Source organism: Pteropus vampyrus, unplaced genomic scaffold (assembly GCF_000151845.1).
Source record: "Pteropus vampyrus isolate Shadow unplaced genomic scaffold, Pvam_2.0 Scaffold63, whole genome shotgun sequence".
In the NCBI taxonomy this organism is placed as follows: Eukaryota; Metazoa; Chordata; class Mammalia; order Chiroptera; family Pteropodidae; genus Pteropus; species Pteropus vampyrus.
Window position 1 is genome coordinate 7,014,875 of NW_011888844.1, and position 27,274 is coordinate 7,042,148.

The window sequence follows — 27,274 nt, forward strand, 5'->3', positions numbered from 1 at the left end:
GTATATAGTAGGTTTCAAATATTTTTTGCACTGACTTTTCCCAAGTTTCCATAAAATCAAAAGCATAGATTCTTTTGTTTCCTCACCACTTTTGTATCTTCTACATCAAAAATTTTGTACCCTCTTCTTTAGCTACTAGGAACTTTTCTTTACACAATTTCTGGGGATCATTAGTATGCTTTTTAGCATTCCAATTATACAAACAGGCTAAATTTTGTTTTCATAAGATTTACATATGTTTTATAGCACTAATCTCAATAACCTTATGTTCTAAGTAAATGCTTGTATTCACTTTAGTTTTGACTATTTTTGAAGTATTTTTAAGTCACATTATCTGAGCTTCACGATGTCCTTTGGGATAAAAGGGGAGAATATTTTATCTTTATTTTTCATTTATAGATAAGGAAACTAAGTCTCAGAATGATTTGCCAACCCCTGCAACTTCCTCATTCTCACTGTATGTCCCAGTAAGCAGAAATGAAACTTGATCTCATATTCTATTCTCTTAGTTCAATGTTCTTTCTCTGCACTTATTTATAGTAAGTACTGGAATTTTTCCCAACATAATTTTTAGATGAAAAGAAAATAATTAAAAATTACCTTATGTTGTGGCTTCAAAATGATAACCAGTCCAAATATGTAATTATGCTGTCACTAACTTTAGGTCATATAAATATCCTATTCGTCCACCTTTTATCTACTGAATATTTATTAAATTATATTGCAGACATTTTTTTAGGCACTGATGAGATAGTAATAAATGAGATCATCACGACCTTTTTCTTCATGGAATTTAAAGTGTAGTGGAAACTGTAAGAAATTGTGTAGGCCTTTAAAATAAGCTGAGTTAAGTGTGCAGTGAGAGAGAAAGTATAAGGTGCTATAGAGGTACAGAGAAACATCAGATATAGTGGAACAAGAATGGCTTCTTAGATAATGTGCTTAAAAACTGAGACCAAAGTTTAAATAAGGAAAGGAAAGCATTTTTTGAAGATATACCCAGTTGTCCATATGCTTTAGAAACATTTGCATAGCCCTCAGATTGTATTTACCAATGTCCTATAGTGCCTGTCACTGCAGGCAATGGCACCATATCAGTGATGCTAGTTTGGGTGTGCAAAAAAGTCTGGCAGTCAATTTATTTCTATTAGTGCTGTGATGAGCTGTTCACTAGAGTCAATTCCTTGATTTTATAAGCTTTGTTGAAAAAGCCCTTGTTTTTTTAAAGTTAGATCTTCAGTAAGTATCTTCTTGAACAATATCTTAAGTTGTTAAAAGTTTCTATTTTTATTATTAATCTGAAGTATAATATTGAAGTGACATTTCTCTCTCTATATATGTTATATACATATATATATTTATATATATGTTATATACATATAACATATATAGAGAGAGAAATATATATGTTTTTATATATATATGTTAATCACTATGTCATTTCAAGAAAAGGAGAACACTAGAAAAATAAAGGACAACAAAATAAACAAGCATCTATTGTACTACTTTATGTCAATAATTTTACAAATGTTACTTAATAAAATATAATCCTGAGATTTCTAGGAGTTAGGTAATATTATTCTCATTTTAGAGAGAAAAAAACTAAAGATCAAATAAATTAAGAATTGGCCTAAGGTAATTTCTAATAAGACATAAAGTCAGGAATAAAACTCGAATTTATCAGAAGTCTTTTTTGTTTGTAACTACTCCACAGAGAATGAGAAGAATCTTTTAGAAATCAGAGGTCATCAGCCACATTTCATTGATATGGAAACTGTGATACAAAGTAACTTACCTAAAGATATAAGTCATCAGGGAAGGATAAGGATAAAAAGCTAAAAATACAGTGGTTTATTTTTACAATGAATCACCTTTTAAATATGAAGTAAACTTAGGAAAAAGCAATTTTACCATGAGTCTTTGAATACATGCATCTTGAGCTTATAATTTTACTACATTAAATAATACATGTCTTTCATATTTCTATAAAAAGCACATTGGGTGTTGGCTAAACATTCACACTTGAAATTGTAGTGAAGACTGATATTTGATTCCTGCTTGAGGTAAGTTCTATGGAAAACATGGAGGAGATAAGCTTATGCCACCAGGACTGTTAAGTATAAGAATGTGACACATAACAATATTTTGGTCAGAGATGGTTTGCATATATGATGGTGGTCCCATCAAATTATAATAGAGCTGAAAAAACTTCTATTACCTTATGATGTCATAGCTGCCATAATATTGTAGTACAATATATTTATCCTGTGTTTGTAGTGATCTTGGTGTAAACAAACACATTGTTTTGCCAGTCAAATGCATATATAACACATACAATTACAGTAGTAGGATATACTATCTAGGTTTGTATAAGTACACTCTATGATTCCACGATGACAAAATCGCCTAACAATGCATTAGTCAGAAGTATCCCTATTGTTAAGTGAAACATAACTATATAAAAACTTTGAAAGCTCTTAATTAAAGAAAAATAAACCTATAGGCATATGTTGTTTTATTGTGTCTCATAGAAGTTGTATTTTTTACAAACTGAAGGTTTGTGGCAACCTTGCATCTAGCAAGTCTATCACACAATTTTTCTAACAGTATTTGCTCACTTCGTGTCTCTGGCAGATTTAGCTAATTCTCTCAATATTTCAAACTTTATTATTATTATTATTATTATTGTTGTTATTGTTATTTATTATTATTGTTGTTGTTATTATTATTATTATTATTATTATTATATTTGTTATGATGATCTTTGACCAGTGATCTTTAATGTTACTATTGCAACCGTTTTGGGGCACCAAAAACTGTGGCTATATAAGATGGCAAACTTAATTGATAAATACTGTGCATATTCTGACTGCTCAATGGACCAACCATTCTGTCTCTCTCCCTCTCCTCAGGCTTTCCTATTCTCTGATACATAACAATATTAAAATTAGGCCGACTAATAACCCTACAATAGCTTCCAAGTGTGATTAAGCTTAGTGATAAAGGCATGTTGAAAGTCAAGATAGTCCAAAAGCTAGGCCTCTTGCACAAAATAGTTAGCCAAATTGTCAATTTAAAAGAAACGTTCTTGAAGGAACTTAAAAGTGCTATTCCAGTGAACAGACAAATGATAAGAAAGTAAAACAGCCTTACTGCTGAAATGGAGAAAGTTTCAATGGTCTGGATAGATCAAACCAGCCACAGCATTTCCCTAAGCCAAAGCTTAATCCAGAGCCAGGCCCCAACTTTCTTTAATTCTACGAAGTCTGATGTAAGTGAGAAAGCTGCAGAAGAAAAGTTTGAAGTTAGCAATGACTGGTTCATGAAGTTGATTGCTATGCCATGTCTATAACATAAAAGAGCAAGGTGAAGTGGCAAGTGCTGATGTAGAAGCTGCAGCAAATTATTCAGAATGTTTAGCTAAGATAATTAATGAAGCTGGATACAAGAAACAACAGATTTTCAATGGAGACAAAACAGCTCTTTTTAAAAAGATGTCATCTAGGATTTTCATAGCCAGGGAGGAGAAGTCAATGTCTGACTTCAAAGCTTCAAAAGACAGGCTGACTCCCTTGTTACAGGCTAATGCAGCTGGTGACTTTAAGTTGAAGCCAATGCTTATTTACCATTCCAAAAATCCTAGGACTCTTAAGAATTATGCTAAATCTAGTCTGCCTGTACTTTGTAAATGGGACAAAAATGCCTGGATGACAGCGCATCTGTTTACATTATGTTTGAGTGAATATTTTAAGCCCACTGTTGAGACCTACTGTTCAGAAAAAAATGTGCATATATTTCTTTCAAAATATTACTGCTCTTTGATAATGCATCTGGTCACCCAAAAGCTCTAATGGAGATGTACAATGAGATTAATGTTGTTTCCATGCCTGTTAACACAACATTCTGCAGCTCATGGATCAAAAAGTAATTTGTACTTTCAAGTCTTATTATTAAAGAAATACATTTTGTAAGACTATATATGCCATACATAGTGATTGTACGGATCTGGGGGAAGTAAACTGAAAAACTTCTAGAAGAGATTTGCCATTCTAGATGCCATTAAGAGCATTTGTGATTCATGAGAAGAGGTCAAAATATCAGCATGAAAAGTAGTTATGAAGAATGTAATCCCAACCCTTTTGGGATGACTTTCAGGGGCTCAAGACATCAGTGGAAGAAGTAATTGCAGATGTAGTGGAAATAGCAAAATAACTAGAATTAGAAATGAAGCCTGAAGATGTGACTGAATTACTGCAATCTTGTGAAAAAAAATTAAAGGATGAGGAGTTGCTTCTTTTGGATGAAATTAAAAAGTGGTTTCTTGAGAGGGAATCCGCGTCTGGTGAAAAATTGTTGAAATGACAAAAAAGGATTTAGAATATTATGTAATTTATTTGATAAAGCAGAGGTTTGAGAGGATTGACTCAAATTTTGAAAGTTCTATTGTGGGTAAAATGCTATCAAACATCATCACAGACTACAGAGAAATCACTCATGGATGGAAGAGTCAATTGATGCAGCAACCTCAATTGTTGTCTTATTTTAAGAAATTGCCACAGCCACCCCCAGCCTTCAGCAACCACTATCCTAATTTGTACTTTGTACTTTCAAGTCTTATTATTAAAGAAATAATATTGTCGACTACTTAGTAGTCAACAATATTGAGGCAAGACCCTTACCAGTGAAAAGATTATTACTCAGTGAAGGATCAGATGATGGTTAGCAATAAAATATTTTTTAAATTAAGTTGTACAGTACATTATTTTTTAAATAGACTATAGTATGATGTAAACATAACTTTTATGTGCACTGAGAAAGCAAAAATTCATGTGACTTCCTTTGTTAAAATAGTCACTTTATTGCAGTGGTCTGGAATCAAACGTACAATATCTCTAAGGTATGCCTTTATAGAGCTGAAAGTAAAAACTAAAAAATTATCTCTGCTTAATTAAGACAAAAAAAAACTTTAAAAAAATCACTCTAATTTATATCCTTTGTGCGGTGGGTTTTATTGATGCAACAGAAAGAGTATCAGGAAATATAGACTTCACAGAGCTCTAGTCTAGGGCCTCTTGCCTCACCAATCCCACCTATTAGTCAATATTTGCATGCAGATTTTGCAATCATTTGGCTCATGCAAGAGATAGGTGGAATGTTATTGTCACAGGCCCACATCCTCTTTCAGTCTACCTTATTTCTTTGTTGGACTAGAGCTGGAAATAAAAACCTCAACTGTGCTATCCGCCCCCCCCCCCGCCCCCCACTCACCCTTTTTGAACTTCTGGTTAACCTTTTTTGAAAGCCTTATTTTATTCTGATAGTTATGAACTAGGATTTAATTATATTTATTTTGTTTCCAGAAAATAACTCAATATGATACCACTAAAATAGTTATTTTGCTTTTATACCCTTTGTTTTCAAATGCTAAAATAAAATCTTTGTTATATGTACTAAATGTTAAAATGTAAAATAGTGGTTACACAAACTTAAAAAATATAAATGTAGATAAATAGATTATAAAAGCTAAGTTTTTACTTTGTTTATGAAGTTTTAAGAGATTTTTCCCCAGCTTTACTAAAGTATAATAGACTCTTAGTTGCTCATATTTACGTTTACAATTCAATGAGTTTTTATTCAATTATAGTTGGTATATAATAATATACCGGTTTCAATTGTAGAGCATACTAATTAGAGATCTATATAACTCACAAAGTGATTATCTCACTAAATCAGGTACCCCTCTTCCTCATTACATATTTTTTACAACATCGTTGACTATTTTTCTTATACTACACTTTATATCTCCATGACTATTCTGTATCTATCCATTTGTACTTCTTAATCCCTTTTCCCTTTTTCACAGTCCCCTAATGCCCCTTCTTGTCTAGTAGACCTCAAAATATTCTCTGTATGAGTTTTTTTCCTGTTTTTGTTATTGTTTATTTTGTTCTTTAGATTCCACATGTATGTGAAATCATGTGGTATTTGTCTTTCTCTATCTGACATACTTTATTCAGTGCAATTGATGGACTCTCTAAGTCCACCAAGGCAATATCTTTTTCCATTCCCTTCCTTTTAGTCTGTGTGTGTCTTTTAATCTGAAGTGAGTGTCTTGTAGACATATGTAGGGGTCTTGTTTTCTTATCCATTTAGCTTCACTAGTTTTGGTCGCAACACTTAATTCTTTTCCATTTGAGGTACTTTTTGATAAATATGTAGTTATTGCCATTATTTATTCATGATTTTGATACATGTTTTTTTCTTCTTAAAGAAGTCCCTCCAGTAGTTTCTGTAATACTGGCTTGGTGTTAATGAATTCCTTTAGCCTATTTTTGTCTAGGAATTTCTTTATATGTCCTTCGACTCTAAATGATACCTTTACTGGATAAAGTATTCTTGGTTGGATATTCTGGATTTTCAACTCTTTGAATATTTTGTGCCAGGCCCTTCTGTACTGCAAAATTTCTGTTGAGAAATTGGCTGCCAGTCTTATGGGAGCTCCCTTGTAGGTGACTCATTGCTTTTCTCTTGCTGCTTTTAAGATTCTCTCTTTGTATTTAACCTTTGGAATTTTAATTATGACGTTTCTTGGTATGGGCCTCTTTAGGTTCATTTTTTGGGGGACTTTCTGAGCTTCCTGGGTTGTATGTCTATTTCCTTAACCATGCTGGGGAAGTTTTTCATCATTATTTCTTCAAATATATATTCAACTTCTTGTTCTCCCTCTTCAGATACCCCTATGATATGGATGTTATTACATATTTTGTAATATGTAATTACATATTAATTTTGTCCTATAGGCTCCTTAAATTATTATTATATTCTTGGTTACTTTTTTCTTGCTGCTCTGTTGGGTGTCGTTGGCTTCCCCACTCTCTATATTAGTGGTTTGATCTTCTTCATTCACTCTGTTGATTCCCTCGAATATACTCTTCATCTCAGATAATGTTTTCTTCATTTCTGACTGGTTCTCTTTTATAATTTCCATTTCCATTTTTATGTGTGTGTTTTTTTTTTTAATTTCTTCATTAAAGTTGTCACTGAGTTCATTTACACTTCCCTTAATTTCATTGAGCATCTTTATAATCAGTGTTTTGAACTCCGCATCTGTTAGATTGCTTGACTCCATTTTTCTTTATTTTGTGTTCTATTCTTTCATATGGTTTCTGCTTCTTTGTCTTCCCATTTTGTCTGCCTTTCTGTGTCTGTTTCTTTGTAATAATCAAAGTTCCTAAGTCTCCCGGTCTTATTTGTATGGCTTTGTGTAGTAGGTGTCCAGCGGCACAATCCTGAGAGGGGTTCAGCTGCAGGCCAAGTTTAGCCCCAGCCTGAGCCCCTCTGGTGCCACTTGTTAAGATTCAGCAAACAATCCACACATGCTGTGCTTATAGTTGCCTCAAGAGGCCACACCAGAAGCCGAGGTCAGCTGCCACCCGTGTGGGTCTTGGAGCTACTCAGCAAGTGGCATAAGACTCGCCGAGGACATGACTGAATGTGGCTTGGGTAGGGCCATGAATTAGGGAGGTGGAATTTTGGGGAATCCTCTGGGCGGAGTGATCTCTGTTATCCAGTTTGATGATGTCTCAGCTATGGTGGCATCGAGTCTACACACTGGGAGAGGAAGAGCTCAACAGAAGAACAATCTATACCGCCAGCCAGCACTTCTGTACAGAGTGAGTCTTGCCTGATTCCTCACTCTGACAACTCAGCATCCCTCTGTAAGTCCTTGGTGCCCCCTGCGCAGCCCAGCCTGCACTGGTGCTCAGAGCAAGCAGGTCCATCAATGCAAAAGTCCGTTCACGGACGGCCCCTTTAAGAGGCTTCTTCAGCTGCTGCTGCCACTGCTGCAGCCTCCATCTCATTCAGCAGCTCCAGACCGAGCAGCCCCGTGTCCTCACCCTGTTCTACCTTCTGCCGTTGCAGGGTGATTTCTTGAATTTCTCTCTAGTTGTATGGTTTGTTCATCTAGATCCCAGGTGATTTTCCTTGCTGTTTGTTCCTCGTTTGTCACAACTTTGATTAGGTCGCCAGAGGGGTAAACAGAGCCTCTATTATCTACGTCATTTTTTTCCCTCTGAAATCAGGAATTTTGATGACTCCAGTTTTCCTCAATATTTATTGGCTATTCGGGGTCTTTTGTGTTTTCACAGAAACTTATTTTTTTAATCTATTTATGTGAAAAACGTGATGGAATTGCGATAGGGATTGCATAGAATATTTAGATTGCTTTGTGTAGTGAGGACTTATTAACAATATTATTTCTTCTAATCCATTAGCACAAAATACTATTCCATTTATTGGTGTCTTTGTCAATTTCTTATATATGTTATAGTTTTCAGTGTGCAGAACTTTAATCTTTTTGGTTAAGTTTATTTCTAAGTTTTTTTTATGTTATTTTAATGGGATTGTTTTTTAAATTTCTCTTTCTTATAGTTTCTTGTTAGTGTATAGAAATAAGATAATTTTTTTGTGTATTCATTTTGTATGTTGCTGTTACCATTAGGACTGATCAGAGTTCGGCATCACCCCAGCGACAAAAGGGGGTGGGGGAGGGAGGGATAATGGCACAGAAATTTAGTTTGCATTTTTTCTCGGTTCTTCTTCATTGACACAGTGAAGAATCACAGGTCAGTGAGATTTAGAAAATATTTATTCAAAGTATATTTTAGAAAGACAAAGCATGCCCCAAGTAGGCATATGGTTTCAGTGAAGAGCTATAACCAAGCTCTGTAACAACAATCAACAACAAAAAAAGGGACAAAAGGACCCTAAATTGGGAATGTCTGCATTATATTTGGGCTGTAATGGGTGGTTCCAAAGGCATTCCTAGGCAATTGACAAGTGAGGTCATTTTGATTGACACTTGGCTGCTATATAACTCTTTGCCTAGTGTGCATATGCATACCCAGAATTCTACTATCATTGGGGTGTTCTTTGGACGATCTCTAAGCTGGGCTCCTATTCCTTTGTTCCCCTTGTTGCTCAAGTCTGACTAGCTGCCTAACATTGTAACTATACTGAATTCTTTCATTAGTTCTAACAATTCTTGGTGGAATCTTTAGGGTATTCTATCTATAATATCAGGCCATCTGCAAATAGAGAACATTTTATTCTTATTTTGCAACTTGAGTGCCTTTATTTCTTTGTCTTGCCTAATTGCTCTGACTAGGACTTCCAGTACTATGATTAATAAAAGTGTCAAGAGTGGTTATTTTTGTCTTGTTCCTGATCTTAGAGGAAAAGCTTTAGCTTTTAACCACTGAATATGTTAGCTGTGAACTGGTCATATATGGACTTTATTATGTTGAGGTAATATAGAAAGGAGGCAAGACAACTGAAATGTTAATTCAAGCTACATTCAGAGACTGCAATATGCTGATCAGCTCTATAGCAAGGCCATGGGGACACCTGCCTTGCTATAGAGCTGAAAAAAGGAAGACTTCTGCTGTTATTGTTAACAACCCATTTCCTATACTTGTGAAGGAGAAACAGGAAAAACAGTCTTTAAGTGGCTGCTCTACACAAATAAAATTATTCATTCTCTATGGCTAAAAACCATAGGGAACTTATGGGTTAAAGGCTGGGAAGTGCTAGCAGGCTGTTCACGCTACATATTCTTACCTTTATAGGCTACATGCTCTTCCTCTTCCCCTTCCTCACTGTATGTCCATGTCAAAAAAAAAATGGGTAAACAAAGCCTTTAAACTGTAACTCACAGGAACTAAGGAATGATATGTAAACTGGATTCCCTGAACATTCAGGGTCCCTCCCCTCTCAATCTTTTTCTCCAGGGCCCTCTCACTGTCTTTCTCTCGGTACTTTTTACTCTGTCTCTCTTACTGTCCACATCTCTCTTAGGCTCTCTCACTCTCTGCCTCTTAGAGGACACCACATTCTGTCTGTGGATTGTTGTCTCTTTTCTAATCAACTTTCCTTTTGACTTCGGTGTGTGTGTTGAATTCTTTCTACAGTCTCCGTCAAAGGACTCTCTTTTCTTGGTACGAGACTTGGTCTCCCCCACAACTTGGGGTAATTTGCCCTGTCTTGCATCAGAGGTACATTCTCTCTATATCCAATTTGTTGAGAGTTTTTATCCTGAAAAGATGGTGAATTTTGACAAATGTTTTTATGCATGAATTAAGATGATTACATGATTTTATTATTCATTTTGTTAATGTGGCATATCACATTAACTGATTTGTGAATGTTGAACCATAAAATTTACTTTTATCTTTGGAATAAATTTCACTTGATCATAGTGTATGATCCTTTTAATATAATATAATATAACAATTTTCTTTGTTGGAAGGATTTTGATTATTGATTAAATCTCTATACTAGTCTGCCCACATTTTTTAATTTTGTTTTTTATGATTCAGTCTTAATGTTGTATGTTTTTAATAGTTTATCAATTTCTTCTAGATTGTCCATTCACTGACATATAATTGTTCATAGTAGTTTTTTATGATCTTTCGTGTTTCTGTGATATAAACTGTAATGTCTTCTCTTTCACTTATAATTTTATTTATTTAAGTCCTCTGTTTTGTTTTGTTTTGTTTTGTTTTTCTTGGTAAGCCAGCTAAAATTGTATCTATCTTTAAAAAAACAGCTTAGTTTCATTGATTCTATTTTATTTATTTCTGCTCTGATCTTTGTTATTGTCTTCCTTTTGAATACTTTGGGTTTAGGTTGTTCTTTTTCTAGTTCCTTGAGATAGACATTTAGATTTTTTTTTTTGAGATATTTCTTTTTCTCAGTGTGGGTGCTTATCACTATACACTTCCTACTTAGAACTGCTTTTGGTGCATCTCATAAGTAGGTATATTGTGTTTCCATTTTCATATTTCTCAAGCGATTTTTTTTTATTTATCTTTTGATTTCTTCTTTGACTCACTGATTGTTCAGGAGCATGTTTAATCACCACTTTTATATAAATTTTCATTTTCTACTTGTAATTGATTTCTAGTTTTATACCATTGTGGTTAGAAATGATACTTTATGTGATTTTAACCTTTCTAAATTTATTAAAATTTGTGTTTGCCCTAATTTATAATTTATTCTGGAGAATATTTCATGTATATTTGAGGAGAATATTTATTTTAGCTTCTTTTAGCTAAAATGTTCTATATATGTTTGTTAGGTTCATCTGGTCTAGCTTGTAGTTTTTAGTCCAATGTTACCTTACTGATTTTCTATCTGGATTATTTATTTATTGTTAAAATTGGGGTGTTAAAGTCCCCTATTGTTATTGTTTTGCTGACTATTTCTCTTTTTAGATATGTTAATATGTGCTTTTATATATTTATGTGCTCCTATGTTGGGTGAATATATATTTATAAATATTATAGCCTCATGATAAATTGGCCTCTTAATTATTATATAATGACTTTCTTTGTCTTTTGATACATGTTTTGGCTTAAAGTCTATTTTGTTTGATATAACTACATCTGCTTTTTATTTATCCATTTGCATAAAACACCTTTTTCCATTCTTTTATTTTCAGTTTATGTATATTCTTAAAGGTAAAGTGAGTCTCATTTAGTCAGCATGTAGTTTTTTTTTTTTAATCCATTCATCTATTCCATGCTTATTTATTGGAGTATTTAGTCCATTTACATATAAATATTGATATATAAATGGAGTTACTATTTCCATTTTGTTAATTGTTTTCTGATTGTTTGGATAGTCTTTTATCCCAAACTCACTCTCTTTCTTTGTGATTTATTGATTTTTCTGTGTTAGTATGCTTTGATACCTTTCTCTTTATCTTTTATGTATCCACTATAGGTTTTTGTTTTGTGGATACAATGAAGCTTACATAAAACTTATTATATTATAACTGGTTGTTTAACCTGGCAACAACTTAGCTTCAAACATATAACAAACTCTACCTTTTTTATCGCCCTCCCACATTTTATATTTCTGTGTCATAATTTATACCTTTTTAGATATTGGATCCATTAACAAATTATTATAGTACTTTTTAATAATTTTGTATTTTAATATTCAAATAGAGTTATAAATAATTTGCCTACATCATTATATTATTCTGAATTTTCTTTTACCAGTGAGCTTTATACTTTCATATGTTTTTCTGTTACTAATTAGCATAATTTTGTTTTAGTTGAAGAACTCCCTTTAATAGTTCTTTGAAGACTGATCTAGTGGTGATCAACACCCTTAGTTTTTGTTTGTCTGGGAAAATCTGTATCTCTCCTTCAATTCTGAAGAGCAATTTTGCCAGGTATCTTGGTTGACAGGTTTTACTTTCCAGCACTTTGAATATATTATCCCACTCAATTTTGACCTGCAAAGTTTCTGCTGAAAAATTTGCTGGTTGTGTTACGGAGGTTTCCTTGTAGCGAGTCTATTTTCTTCTCATTAGATAATACAGCCATTTTTCCCAATCTTGACAGAATGGTCTTAAGTAAGAGATAAACTCCATCATTAGTTCAGCCTGAGCTCCTGATTATCTCAAAATTTTATGATTGTCCAAGCTACATTTTTCTTTTTCATTGTGGCTTCCAGTAGTTGAGGGTGTGCCAAGACCTGTCGGTGTCCCAAAGGGGTTGATCAGTTAGTACATAGGTAAAGGCTAATTAGAAGCTGGATCTTCAGGCAGCATCTGAAAAAAGTATGTAGATTAACACTTTCCAGGGAAAAACTGGAAAATGGTCATTATCACTTGTTCCCTCTGTGCTGAGTGCAGGTGTAGAGCTGCTGGGAGATGCCCCTGCATGTATTTAAAAATTCTTCTTTGTTTGCTATAGTCCTGTGGTATTCATGAATCAAACCTTGTTGACTATCAGAGCTAGGTGATTTGGGAGCTTGTCTCTAAGCCAGCAGCCACAAAAAGCTGGGGCATCTGATGTACATACAAGCTCCTTCCAAGGAGGTACTAGTGATTTGGTTTTGGTGTTATTGCCAGAGAGAGAAGGCAGGAGAAGTGTCCACTGGTTTTTCCATTCTTTATGGAAGAGTGCAGGCAGCACCTAGATGTTAGCTAAATCAGAGGCCAAGTCATCAGGCAGCAGCAATTGGAAGTGGTTCCTTTCCAATTGTATGGTGCTATGCCGGGGGTGGGGTTTGTGATGAGAATGAGTCTTGGTATTCTCTTCCTGTTTCAATATGGGCATTTTCTTATTCACTTGATGTGTAGGAATCACCTTGCTTTTGGATTTTTTAAAGAAGGTATTGCTTCTTGTGTAGCAGTATATTCAATGCATCCATGGGAGGAAGGATATTCAGGAGCCTACTATTTTGCCATCTTTGTTGACTCTATAATCTGCTTTATTAGTAAGCTACATTGCAAAGCAGTCATCTGGATTTCATTTGCTGGTTATATATAACATTAAATACATATTTATATGTTTATCAATTACAGTGAATTATTTATTCAACATGTATAAAATAAATCTCATCATTTTCCTTGTAAATAATCTCTATTTCTACTATCTCTCTACTTTTTCTGTTTCTAAAATTCTCAGTTATTCACCTCATAGTGTGTTTCATTTCTTCCCTTACCCTAGCAAATATACAAGTCACCAAGTCTTTTTTATCCTTCACTCATCCCTTCTTTTTTCTTCCCCTTTCTTATTCCTATCTCTCTCCTCTTTTCTTCCTTTCTTCCTTCAATTTTTTTCTTGCCTTTCTTTTTTTTTCCTTCTTCCTTTGTCCTTCTACCTTGCCTGTATGCTTGTCTGAAACAAATATCCAACAGACCTTATCTCCAGTGATGGGAATACTGCTGTGAAAAATTTTGAGCAAGAACTAAATGAATTGGAGGAGACTATGACAAAGGCATTTAGAAAAACACACTAAAGTCCTAATGGAATCACATAATAATCTAAAGTTTTGATGTCTCAAAAGTTCTTTGAAAAGAAGTGCTATCAAAAGCAATATTGAAATCTGAAAAAATGAAAGAGGCTGGCCAGTTAGAATGTGTACACTGGAAAAGATATAGAAACAAATTGGTTGTTATTTAAGACACGCTAAACAGAAAGAAACAAGACATAGCATTTTGTATCTCAAAAACATAAACAAAACTAATACCTAAGCAAGCAGTATGCATCCTGGAAATGTATAACTGAACCAAAAAAATTCAAGAGAACAATATAAATTAACTGTATTGGAGTTTAGGTAAATGAAACATATTAAAAGAATATCACTTAGAACATTTAATAAACCATAAATGGCTATGGTTTTGACCACCCACTTTATCTACATAATATGAATTACATACTTAACTAAGGTCATTCTCTCATCTTATAGAAGATTAATTATTTTCTTGACTTTATTTCACATGGGAAAAATATAAAAACAATTAAAACCTAGCTGGTTGCAAAGCAAGGAAAATAAGTCTAATGCCAGCTACACTTATTTTTTCTATGTGGATAAATACTGTAACTACTTTCTGATTCACATAGATGTGGGAATGAGGAAGAGAAAAAAAATAAGGAAATGGAATAGTGGGGAATCTTTTCTCTGGATAGCTCTTTTTTTAAGGAATTCCTATTGAAAGGTTGATTTAATGAATGAGAAGCTCCTTTTCTGTCATTGTTTCAACAGGCAACACCTTAATTTTATGAGATAAAATCAAAGTGACTCCTTTCTTCCCTACCCATCCTCATACTCTCATCTCAGTTAATTTTTTTTCAATTTATTTATTTTGCTGTTGTACCCAATCCATACCTGAAAGAATTTGCATACACACATTTCTAGGCATCATTTCCAATAATAAAATATTATGAAAATATAACTCAAATTCTCATATAAGAGAAATATTTTCTAAAACAAAAGGAATAATAATAAGCTAAGATTTTTATGTGAATAAATTGAAGTTTGTAATCTTCGAGCATGACTTCTTCAAATGAAGAATACATAAAATTAACATTTATATAAGTGCATAATTTCAAGACAAAAATTTAATTATGCCAGATATTAACACAATAATTTTTTACAGCATAATTATTTGCTGTAGAACTACGGAAGATAGCAGGACATTAATAACTCTCCATAGGAATCTCTTTTAATAGGAAATACTAGAAAATAAGAAAATGAAGAATGTAAACTAGTTTCTCTCTGCTTTCAACCATAGCTGGTTGCAATTTAGGGGTAAGAGGGACTTGAAGATGTAGTAAATTGATTTATATACAGACAAAATATATACTTTATACCAAAAACAGTGTAATAATTCTGCACAGCTTTTTTCCAGGTCAAAAATATTTTTTTATTGAAATCTGGGAGTCAGTGCTTCTCCTTTAATTAAGGAGAGTGCAGTAGCAGACTTTCTAGAGGCAAGCAAGAAAGTAATACTTTATTTTGCTTCTAAAATGTTTTTATCAGCATCATTGTAAAGATTGGTCTGTATTCAAGATGTCAATCGTTTGTTTCACCTATCATTTTATTCTGTTCCCACACCCTGTTCTGAGAGAGCTTACCCCTGCGCACAATTCAGAAAGTCTGTGTTTGCAGCTCTTGCTGAGAGGTTGGTGGGACACATGGTCCCAATCTTCTGATATAAAATAGATCAGTCAGATACTGGTAATTGAAAAGTGGAACTTAGAAACTCCAGGTGTTCTCTGTTGGGAATGGCAGCCATGCTTGACCAATACACATTGAAAATCAATAAAACCTAGTGTCTTAGTCTGTTAGGGCTGCTATAACAAAATGCCACAGACTAGGTAGCTTATAAACAAAACAAATTTATTTCCCACATTTCTGGAGGCTGTAAGTCTGAGATTAGGGTGCCATCATGGTTTAGTGAGGGCCCTCATCCAGGTTTCAGACTTCTCATTGTATCCTAACATGGCAGAGAGATTTAGGTTGCTCTAAGGGATTAGAATTTTGAGATATAAATTTCAGAAAAAAACAAACATTCAAACCATTGCATTCCAATTCTGCCACCTAAAATTTATATTATTGTCACAAGCAAAATATATCCATTTCATCTCAATAGCCCCAAATGTCTTAATTCATTCCAGCATCAACTCAAAAGTCTAATGTCTCATCTAAATAACATCTAAATCAGATATGGGTGAGAATCAAGGAATGATTTATTAGGAGGTGAATTGCTTTCCAGCTGTGAACTTGTAAAATATGTTTGGGGTGGGGAGAGGAGAAACCAAGTTCAGCTGCTCAGATGTTCGCAAGCCAATACTTGGGTGGAGAGGAAAGGTCGCTTTATTCAGAAAGCCAACAGCCTGAGAAGACAGCAAACTAATGTCCAAAGACCATCTTCAAAGTTCCAGACCAAGCAGAAGAGTTTTAAAGGGGAGGAGGGGGCAGAGGAGTTCCCAGAAACTGAGAGAGCAGTCTATTTCTTTAGTCAGAGATAAGCTTTTTCACATCAGATTTCTGGGTGCCGGCAGCTGGTTGCAGCTACCTTGGAGACATTCTCTCCTTCTGATGCCAGAGAATTCGACAGGGTGGGAATCCAAAGAGGGACAGCAACCCTGGAGTTCCAGTGATCAGGTTATTGTCTTATGCTGTGTGAAAGAATTCAAGGACATGATAAACAGCTAGCTGGGAAGTGCAAATTTTATTAAAGCAAAAGTACACACTTAAGAGGAATGTAGGGCAACTCAGAAAGAGTCTGCCCAAGCTGTCCAAATTATGGGCTTTTGTTTTCTTAGGGGTAGGGGTGTCTCAAGGCTATCCAGCCTGCCTCCTGGTCTTGGCTTATTTTCCATGCTACCTGGAGGGGAGGAGATGGCCCAAGGTCATCTACCTTGTCTCCTGGCCTTGGCCTGTTTTTCATGTTGTGGTCTCATGCCTAAGATCAAAATAGGGAGAGGGTCGAGTAAAGGACAAGGGAGAAATTCCACAGCCCCATTCTGGAGGGGGGTTGGTCTTCCCTAGGCTAACTATCCTACCTCATTTCTGCAAAATAAACTCAGAAATTCTCCTCATGAACCTAAAGTTATCTCTTCCTGCTTGACAAAGAAACAGCACATCAGCAACTTATGACTACATTTGTGAGAACGAAAGGAGTTGAGCAAGAAGAGTGGTTAACATGTAAACAAAACCTAACTAAGAATTAAATTACTTAATTCTAGCTGCCAAAATACTAGGGACATTAAAATTACAAGGGGCTCAGCTACAAAATCAAACATGATACATGCTGCCAAAATGCAATGTTGGAACAAGCATAGAATACACATTATCAGTTGAAAATAGAAAAATAAAAAAGTGGGGGGAGGGAGTAAAAGGTCCAATGTAAGGTCCAATGACAGGGTAAACAACAATTTTCAAGAATAATTCTCCTTGTCAATGCCCTACCTTCCGAATCCGCTGTGGTGAGAATTGGGCCCTCAAGACTCAGCGTGGCCCTGTCTTTATGGTTCTGCTAGGCACAAACATGCCACAGCTCTCATAGGTTCTAGAATTTTGCCTGTAGTTCTTTGGGACTGAAATTTCATAGTAGTAGCTCTACTGCTCTGGGCTCAAAGGGGTGACCTTGTTCCCATGGCTCTGCTGGGCATTGCCCCTGCAGTGGCCTTCTGCCTTGTTTATACACCCATGACTCCCTTTGGTATCATTCTTCAAAATTTAAGTGGAGGCAGCCATGTGCCACCCCAACCTCTAGCTTTGCTGGATGTAGCACTAGCTACACCAGAGTCTGCTAGAGGTGCATCTGAGTTGGTCAGAGAAGTGTGGTGCAGCAATTCAGGAAGTGAAACCTGCTTTGTGAGGAGGCACCTGCAACTGTGGCTCCTCCTTTGAAATCAATCTGCACTTCAGGCTCTTGTATACTAGGCCTGTGTTGAGAGGAGCAGCCAAATGATCTCCAAAATACTTTTGGGGTCATTCTTCCATTGTCTTGGACAATAGGTCCTGGCTTCTTATTAAATGGTTGATTAATCTCCCCCATTGTATTAGTGAATAGCTTCTATCTTCTGTTGAGAAAGCTAATCTATGATACCCTTATGAAAGTTGGCTGTACCCTTTGTGTTCTTCTTTGAACAGCTTTTTTATTCCTTTCAATATAAATAGGCTGTCAATTTTTTAAAATATTTAAGTTCTGCTTTATTTCACTAATAATTCTGTCTTTAAATCATTTCTCTTCTCACATTTTACTAGTAGCATTCAAGAGAAAATAGGCCACTTGTTCAACACCTTGCTTAGCTATTGCCCAGCCAAATGTTGAATTTCTTTCTCTTTTAGCCTTTTACTTGTTTTTATTACTCAAAAAGCTTCATATTTTATTTAGCTTTCTGACTCTGTGCTTGTACCATCAACAATTTTAAAATGATTTTCTGCTCCTCAATAAGAAAAGTGTGCTTGATCCTGTCGGAGACATATTTAGCACACAAGGATCCAACATAGGCCCTGATGACATGTTTTTTGTTTGTTTGTTTTAGATAACCTCATTAGAACTTTAGGTTTCACAGTACGAACTATAGGAATTAGGCCTGGGCACATACCGCATATAGATTTTGGTGCTTTCCCAACTTTCTTGGCATAAGGAGAAATGATTCTATTTTCAGGGGTTCAGTACAGCCTGGTTTTGTTAGAGGCTGTATTGCAGGATAGAGTCTGATGGTATGTCAAATGCTGGACTATTCTGAGTGCCTGCAGAATTGTCCCCAGAAGAGGGGAAAAAATGCCCAAATATTCAATTTTATTTCTCACAAGTCCAACTTTCCACAAAACATGAGAACAGGAACACAATTCAGCCAAGCTCTTTGACACTTTATAACAAGATTCAACTTTTTTACAGTTTCTAATAACTTGTTCTTCATTTCTCTCCGTGATGATCTCATCAAATGGACTTTCCTATACATATTTCTACTAACATTCTGTTCACAACCACTTAGATTTTTTTAAAGAAGATTGATATTTTCTCCATAGCTCTCTTCTCTTTGTGAGCTCTCACCAGATTTATTTTTAATGGTCAATTTATGGCAATGTCAGCTTTTTTTAGCATGTACTTCAAAACTCTTTCAGTTTCTATTTACTAACCAGTTGTAAAAGTGCTTCCACTTTTTTAGATATTTGTTAGGGTACCAATCCCACTTCTCAGCATCAATTTCCTGTCTTAATCTATCTGGATTACTATAAAAATATCGAAGACTCGGTAGATTATTAAAAAACAAATTTATTTCTCACAATTTTGGAGGCTGGATGGCCTTCTTCTGGGTCATAGACTTCTCATTTTATCTTCAAATGGCGGAAGGAGTTAGAGAGTTCTGTAAAGCATCTTGAATAATGACACTAATTCAAACTGTTAGGTAGCTAGTCAGACATGAGCTACAGAGAAACAAAGGAATAGAGGCCCAGCCCAGAGACCACCCAAAGGACATCCTGTTGGTAGTTAGAGAATCTCTCCTGCATCTTGGGAGACAAAGAATGGGAGGGCCATAATCCGTAGCTGGTTTAATCTGGCCACAGATGTGTGGGCAGAAGGTGCTACCCTAACCTGCCCACAATCTCAGCCTCATTATACCATCATTATAGTACCATCATATTTTTGCCCAGAAGTTCATGAATCTAATAACAGATTGAATTCTGGGTAAGCACGTGCTCACTAGGCAAGGAGTTATATAGCAGCCAAAATGACCTTACATGCCAGTCACCTAAAAACGCTTTTTTAACCACTCATCGCAGCCCCAAATATAAACAGACCTTCCCACTTCTGCATTGTTATAGCCCTCTTCTCTCAGAACCCACTTCCGCCTTGGAGCATATTCTGTCTTTTCTTTCTTTTATCTTTTCACCTTCCAAATTCCACAAGGCTACAGCTTTCCTTAGTGTGGCCCATCTCCTTCTAAAATATACTTTTAATAAATCTTACCTTTTCCCAAATCTCACTAACCTGTAATTCTTTGCCGCGTCAGCAGTGAAAAACCGAGGGAAAATGGGAATTGCACTTCTGCATTGTTACCTCCACTCCCCATGCCACTGGGGTGAGGCTGAAGTTCAAATTGCCCTTAAACGGTAACACAACCACGAAGTCTGCACTCTCATAACCTAATTACCTCTCAAAGGCTCTACCTTCTAATATTACCACTTTGCGGATTAGAATGTCAACATAAAATTTCAGAGGAACAAAAACATTCAGACTATAGCACCTAGTCTGCAGTGAGAGAGAGAGAGAGAGAGAGAGAAAGAATGAATAAATTTCAATCAGAATTGAGACCCTTTATGCCTCTACCAACGTATAGAGTGAGAAACTTCAGTTCTCTAATTTCCAACTCTAAAATCCAGCTTCCTGTTAGGCCTAGCTATACTTCCCATTACTGTTTCTTTTTTAATACCTCTGTATTCTTAAATGCACATACACATTATATTTAGTTCACACGGGTTCTGTTACTTGTATCTAAACTATGTTTCACCAAAGTCATGATTCAGGATCAAATATACCTGCCAGCAGACTAAGGCTACCAAGAAAGCCTGAAGAAATATTGCACATGTATTGAATACTAAATAAATATTTATTGGTTTTAATTGAACAGATTTTTATTTTTTTAAATTTTGAATTTTTTAAATTTAAATTTAAATTTTATTTTTTTTAAGTTTATTGGGGTAACATTGGTTAATACAATTATATAATTTTCAGGTGTACATTATAATTTGACATCTATATATTCTATTGTGTGATTACCACCCAGAGTCCAGTTTCTTTCAGCTACCATATATTTGATCCCCTTTACCCACTTCACCATCCCCTGACCCCCTAAATTTGACCCCTGTTTACCCTGTCTACCTTTTCCATTGCCCCCCCCCACACACTCTGGTAGCCTCTAGTCCATTGTCCATGTCCCTGAGTCTCTGTTTGTCCTGTTCATTTGTTGCTTTTAAGTTTATATCCCACATATAAGTGATAGCATGTGATTTTCAACTTTTTATTTCGCTTAGCATGATTATCTCAAGGCCCATCTAGGTTGTTGCAAATGGCAGTATTTCATCTCTTATCAAGGCTGAGTAATATTCCATTGTATATATGTATCACAGCTTCTTTAGCCAATCATCTATCATAGGACACTTCGGTTGCTTCCAAGTCCTGGCTACTATGAATAATGCTGCTATGAACATCAATGTGGAAATATCTTTTCGGATATGGGTTTTCAAGTCTTTGGAGTAAATACCCAGTAGAGCGATTGCTAGATCATATGATAGATCAATTCTTAGTTTTTTGAGGAACCTCCATACTGTTTTCCATAGTGACTGTACCAACTTGCAGTCCCACCAGCAGTGGATGAGGGTTCTCTTTTCTCCGCATCCTCTCCACCATTTGTTTTTACTTATCCCGTTGATTATAGGTATTCCAACAGGTGTGAGATATCTCATTGTAGTTTTGATATTAATTTCTCTAATAGCTAACGATGTTGAGTATCTTTTCATGTATTTGTTGGCCATTTGTATGTCCTCTGGGGAGAAGTGTCTGTTCAGGTCCTCTTCTCATTTTTTGATTGGATTGTTTGTTTTTTGTTGTTGTTATTGAGTCATATGAGTTCTTTGTATATTTTGGATATTAGGCCCTTTTCGGAGGTGTTGCTTGCAAATATATTTTCTCATTCAGATGTTTGTCTCTTTACCTTATTGACAGTTTCTTTTGCTGAGCAGAAGCTTTTTAGTTTAATATAGTCCCATTCATTAATTTAATTTTTGCTTTTACTTCCCTTGCCTTTGCGGTCAAATTCAAACAATCCTTTTTAATCCCAAGGTCCTTGAGTTTAGTTCCTATGTTTTCTTTTATGTATTTTATTGATTTTGGTCTTATATTCAGGTTCTTAACCCATTTTGAGTTAATTTTGGTGTGTGATGATAGACAAAAGTCTAGTTTCATTCTTTTGCAGGTGGCTTTCCAGTTTTCCCAGCACCATTTATTGAAGAGCCTTTCTTTCTCTACTGTATGTTTTTGGCTTTTTTGTTGAAAATTATTCGCCCATATAAACATGGGTTTATTTCTAGACTCTCAATTCTGTTCCACTGGTCTGTATGTCTGTTTTTTCTGCCAATACCATGCCATTTTGATTAATATTGTTGCTTTGTAATATAATTTAAATTCAGGCAGAGTAATGACTCCAAGCTCGTTTTTTTTTTTCCCCAGGATGGCTTTGGAGATTTGGGGTCTTTTGTGCTTCCATACAAATCTGATGATTTTTTTTTGTTCTATTTCTTTAAAACATATCAAAGGGATTTTGATGAGGATTGCATTAAATCTATATAAAGCTTTAAGTAATAAGGTCATTTTAACTATGATTCTTCTAATCCAAGAACATGGAATATCTTTGCATTTCTTTGTATCTTGTTTGATTTCTTTCAATAGGCTCTTATAGTTTTAATTATATAGGTTCTTCATGTTTTTTGTTAAATTTATTCCTAGGTATTTTATTCTTTTTGATGTAATTGCAAAAAGAATTATTTTTTTCTTTGTTATTAGAGTATAGGAACATAATGGATTTTTCGAACATCGATTTTGTATCCAGAAACATTATTGAATTGACTTATTGTTTCCAGCAGTGTTCTTCTAGAGTCTTTAGGGTTTTCTATATAGAGAATTATGTCATCCACAAATAGTTTCCTATTTGGATGCCTTTTATATCTTTCTCTTGCCTTATTGCTCTCTTCAGAACCTCCAACGTTACACTGAACAACAGTGGTGATAGTGGGCAGCCTCGTCTTGTTCCTGATCTTAGAGGAAAGGTTTTTAGTTTTTCACCATTAAGTATAATGTTGACTGAGGGTTGGTCATATATGGTTTTTATTATGTTAAGGAACTTATCTTCTGTACCGATTTTGTTAAGTGTTTTGATCATAAATGGATGCTGTATCTTGTTGAAGGCATTTTCTGCATCTATTGATATGATCATATGATTTTTATTTTTTAGTTTGTTTATGCGGTGTATCACATTAATCGATTTCCATATGTTGAACCATCCCTGTGCGCATGGATGAAGCCCACTTGATCATAGTGTATAATCTTTTTAATATGTTACTGTATTCAGTTTGCTAATATCTATTTAGGAATTTTTCATGTGTGTTCATGAGAGATATTGGTCTGTAGTTTTCTTTTTCTGTGTTATACTTACCATATTTTGATATCAGGGCCTTATAAAAAGAGTTGAGAAGTATTGCCTCCTCTTCGATTTTTTGGAAGAGTTTGAGGAATATGTATTAAATCTTTGAATGTTTGGTAGAATTCACTGATGAAGTCATCTGGTCCTGGACTTTTACTTTTTGGTTGTTTTTTGATGGTTATTTCAATATCTATACTGCTGATCTGTCTACTTAGATTTTCCAGTTCTTCTTGATTCAGTCTAAGAAGGTTGTATCTTTCTAAGTACTAGTTCATTTCTTCTAGGTTATTAAATTTGGTGTTATATACTTTTTTATAATATTCTTGTATGATCCTTTGTATTTCTGTGGTGTTTGTCATAATTTCCCATCTTTCATCTCTGATTTTGTTTATTTGTGTCCTTTCTCTTTTTTCTTTAGTGAATCTAGCCAGAGTTTTGTCAATTTTATTAACTTTCTCAAATACCCAGCTCTTGGTTGCACTTTTTTTTCCTATTTTTTTCTTGGTTTCAATTTCATTTATTTCTGTTCTAAATTTCATTGTTTCTTCCCTTCTGTTGTCTTTAGGTCTCATTTGTTCTTCCTTTTCTAGTTTTTTAAAGTGAAAAATTAGATTGTTTATTTGGGCTCGTTCTTGTTTTTGGAGGTAGGCCTGTAATGATATGAACTTTCCTTTATGACCACTTTTGCCGTGTCCCAAAAGTTTTGATATGTTGTACTATCATTATCATTCATTTCTATGTATCTTTTGATCTCTTTTTTTATTTCCTCTCTGACCCAGTTATTCTTCAGTAGTATGTTGTTTACTCTCACGTATTTGTGGTTCTTCTCGATTTCTTTTTGCAGTTGATCTCTAGTTTCAAAGCATTATGATCAGAGAATAAGGTTGATATGATTTCAACCCTCTTATATTTGTTGAGGTTAACTCTGTGTCTTAGTATGTGGTCGATTCTTGAGCATGTTCCATGTGCACTACAGAAGAATGCATAAGCAGCTATTTTGAGATGGAAGGCTCTGTAAATGTCAATTATGTCCAGTTGGCCTAATATGTCATTTAAGGATGTTATTTTCTTATTGATGATCTTTTTGGATGATCTGTCCATATCTGGCAGTGGGGTATTTAGGTGGCCTACTATGATAGTGTTTTGGTGTGTTTCTCCCTTTAGTTCTGTTAATAATCGCTTTACATATTCCGGGGCTCCCTAATTGGGAGCATAGATATTAATAAGTGTTATGTCTTCTTGGTGTATGATTCCCTTTATCATTAAGACGTGGTCCACAGTATCTTTCTTTACCTTTTTCCTTTTGAAGTCTATTTTGTCCGATATTAGTACCGCTACTCCAATTTTTCTCTGAATGCCGTTTTCTTGAAATATCATTTTCTACCCTTTCACTTTGAGTCTACATTTGTCTTTGAAGTTGAAATGTGTCTCCTGGAGGCAACATATGGTTGGGTTTTGTTTTTTGATCCAGTCTGCAACTCTGTGCCTTTTTATTGGTGAATTCAGTCCATTTACATTTAAGGTGATTATTGAAATATGAGGTTTCCTATAACCATTTTATGTTTTGCTTTCTGGTAGCTTGGTGTTTCCATTGCTTTCTTGCGTTTCTGTCATTATTATTATTATTATTATTATTATTATTATTATTATTATTATTTTGGTTTGGTTTTGTGGATTTTCTTTCTCTTCTTTCTTGTTTTATGTCATATACTTCGGTTCTGAATTTTTGTCATCTAGTTACCATTACAAATATGCTGAGGAGAGTTAAATATATATATATAGTTTATTTTCTTCTGCGTGTGCCTTATCTGCATTCTCCTTTGCAAATGTGGATCTTTGAATCCTTCCCTTTTCTGTCATTGTTGTCTCATTTTGTCCCTATGTATGCTGAAGTTTTATTACTATCTTTCAATAGCAAATCTCCTCTTTTTGTTTAAGCTTACAATGCCCTGTTCTTAATAAAGGTTGCACTACTCTGACTCTATCTGCCTGCTAGTTGCCTTACCCCGAGTTATATATTTTTTTGTGATTTTGTTTCAGGTGAGCTGACCCCATTCAGTATTTCCTGTTAATGCAGGCCTCATAACGGAGAATTTCCTCAATTTTTGTATGTTTAGAAAGGTCTTTTTTCTCTTTGATATCTAAAAGAGAGCTTTACTGGATACATTATTCTTGGCTGGTGGTTCCTTTTATTTAATAGTTTGCATAGTGGATTCCACTCCTTTCTGGCTTGTAAGATTTGTGCTGAGAAGTTCGATGATAATCTATTGGGTTTTCCTTTATGGGTTACCGTGTTCTTCTCCCTGGCTGCCCTGAAAATTCTATCTTTGTCACTGATTTTTGATAATTTTTATACAATGTGTCTTGGTCAAAGACTTTTTGGTTTGAGATAATTAGATAATTAGTTATTCTATTGACTTCTTGAATTCCAAGCTCCAGTTCATTCCTTAGATTTGGGAAATTATCATCCAATATTTGTCTGAAAATGCTTTCTAGCCCCTGCTCCTTTTCCTCACCTTTGATAATGCCCATTATTCTTATGTTTCTTCTCCTGATGGTATCAGCTAGTTCTTGTACTTTTCTTTCATTATTTTTCATTAGTCAGTTCCTCTCTTCTTCCTTCTGATTTATTTCTAGATTTCTGTCTTTGATATCACTGATACTTTCCTCCATTTGATCGACTCTGTTTCCCAAGCTTGCTATTTCATTCTTCGTCTCTTTTAGTGTTTTTCATCTCCAGAAGTTCTATTTGATTTTTTGGGGGGGTTTCAGTCTCCTCATTCTGCTGATCCAGTTGTTTTTTTGAATTCCTGGAATTTTGATATAAATTACTTTGGATCTCATTGAGTTTTTTCAAAAGTACTATCCTGAATTTTCTGTCATTTATGTCACATATTTCTGTCTTTATGCTTATTTTATGGAGGTTTTTTTTTTTTCTTTCTTTCTGAGATGCCTTGTCACTTTGTTTGTTAATGTTGTTTAATGGACTATTTCTTCTCCTTGGCATTAATGGTAGTGTATTCTGCTTTTTATTTTTATTTTTTCAGATAGAAGTTTTGTTACATAAAGGTCTCTCGTTGGCCTGTTGCTAAGATGGTGTTTTCCTTTTCGTTTCCAGTAGGTAGTGTCTAAGCCTCTTGGATCCCTGCTTTATATAAAGTCTTAATAATGCCTTTTTTTAAATATAAATATTCAATCACGCTCACTACCCTCAGTCTCAGTCCCTTTAAGTGTTAGCAATAGTTTTCGTAGTTTTGCTCAGATTTCCCCAGAGCTCCACAGTGTTCGGTCTTGGAGTATATGGGGGTTGTGCCCTCTGGGTTAGGGGATGGGGGCTGCGGTTCAACCTCATGTTTTGTGACTGCGACTGGTACTAATCAACTCTTGCTTCTCTGCAGTCCCTACTTCTCTCCTTTCTGCTCTGCTTCATGGAACTCACAACTATCGCAGGCAAGGTTGTTCAGGAAACCTGTCGTGCCTTCTCCACTTCCCTTCTTCCTGCAGGAATCTATGGCTTTGAGAGTCAGCTTTTTTGTTTCTCCCAGTTTACTGCCCGACTCCCAGGGTTCTGACCTATGGTAGCTCTTATTCATAGATCCCTTGCTCAAATGTTCTTGTGTTCAGGTTAGGTGTTTTTTCTTGAGTTTTAGATGTTCAGCTTGTTTCAAGGGGATACATCTGGGGACATCTCTCACTCTGCCATGTTTCTGATATCACTCCTCAATACTTTGTATTTTCAAATGGATTTCTCCTTTCGAATACATTCAAAGAAATTCACAATTCCCTTTTTCACCAAAATTAATAATGATAATTAAGACAGTACCATCAGAAATCAGAGATAATTTTTTTTTGTATGTGTTGATGGGTGTGGAGGAAGAAATTGTGATTTATAAATACCAATAATCTATAAATTTAATATAATTTGCTTTTGAAAGAATGATGTCTGTTTCAAATATCTTTAAGATATATCTTAATGATAACTCTGTAGATCACAAATTTACCATCTAAAATAATTCAATGTGAAACTGAATTTACAAAATATTGTGATGGTCTAAAAATGTATTGGAAATAAACAGAAATGTCCTATAATTTGAATAATAGAATTAGAAATTCTATTACTTACAAAGATCAGTAATATAAAAAAAAATAAGAATTTTTTTTCAATATTTTAGTTAACAACAACATTGCACCAGTCCAATTTATACAAAACACAAAATTAAGTACTTTAAAAATAAGTTTCGAAAACTTGT

The 27,274-nt window shown here is 34.7% G+C and overlaps 1 pseudogene; it reads right to left on the minus strand.

Moving 5' to 3' along the window:
* Positions 1–18,203: 18,203 nt before the first annotated feature.
* Positions 18,204–19,898, minus strand: LOC105292790 (annotated as a pseudogene).
* Between the last annotated feature and the right edge of the window lie 7,376 nt (positions 19,899–27,274).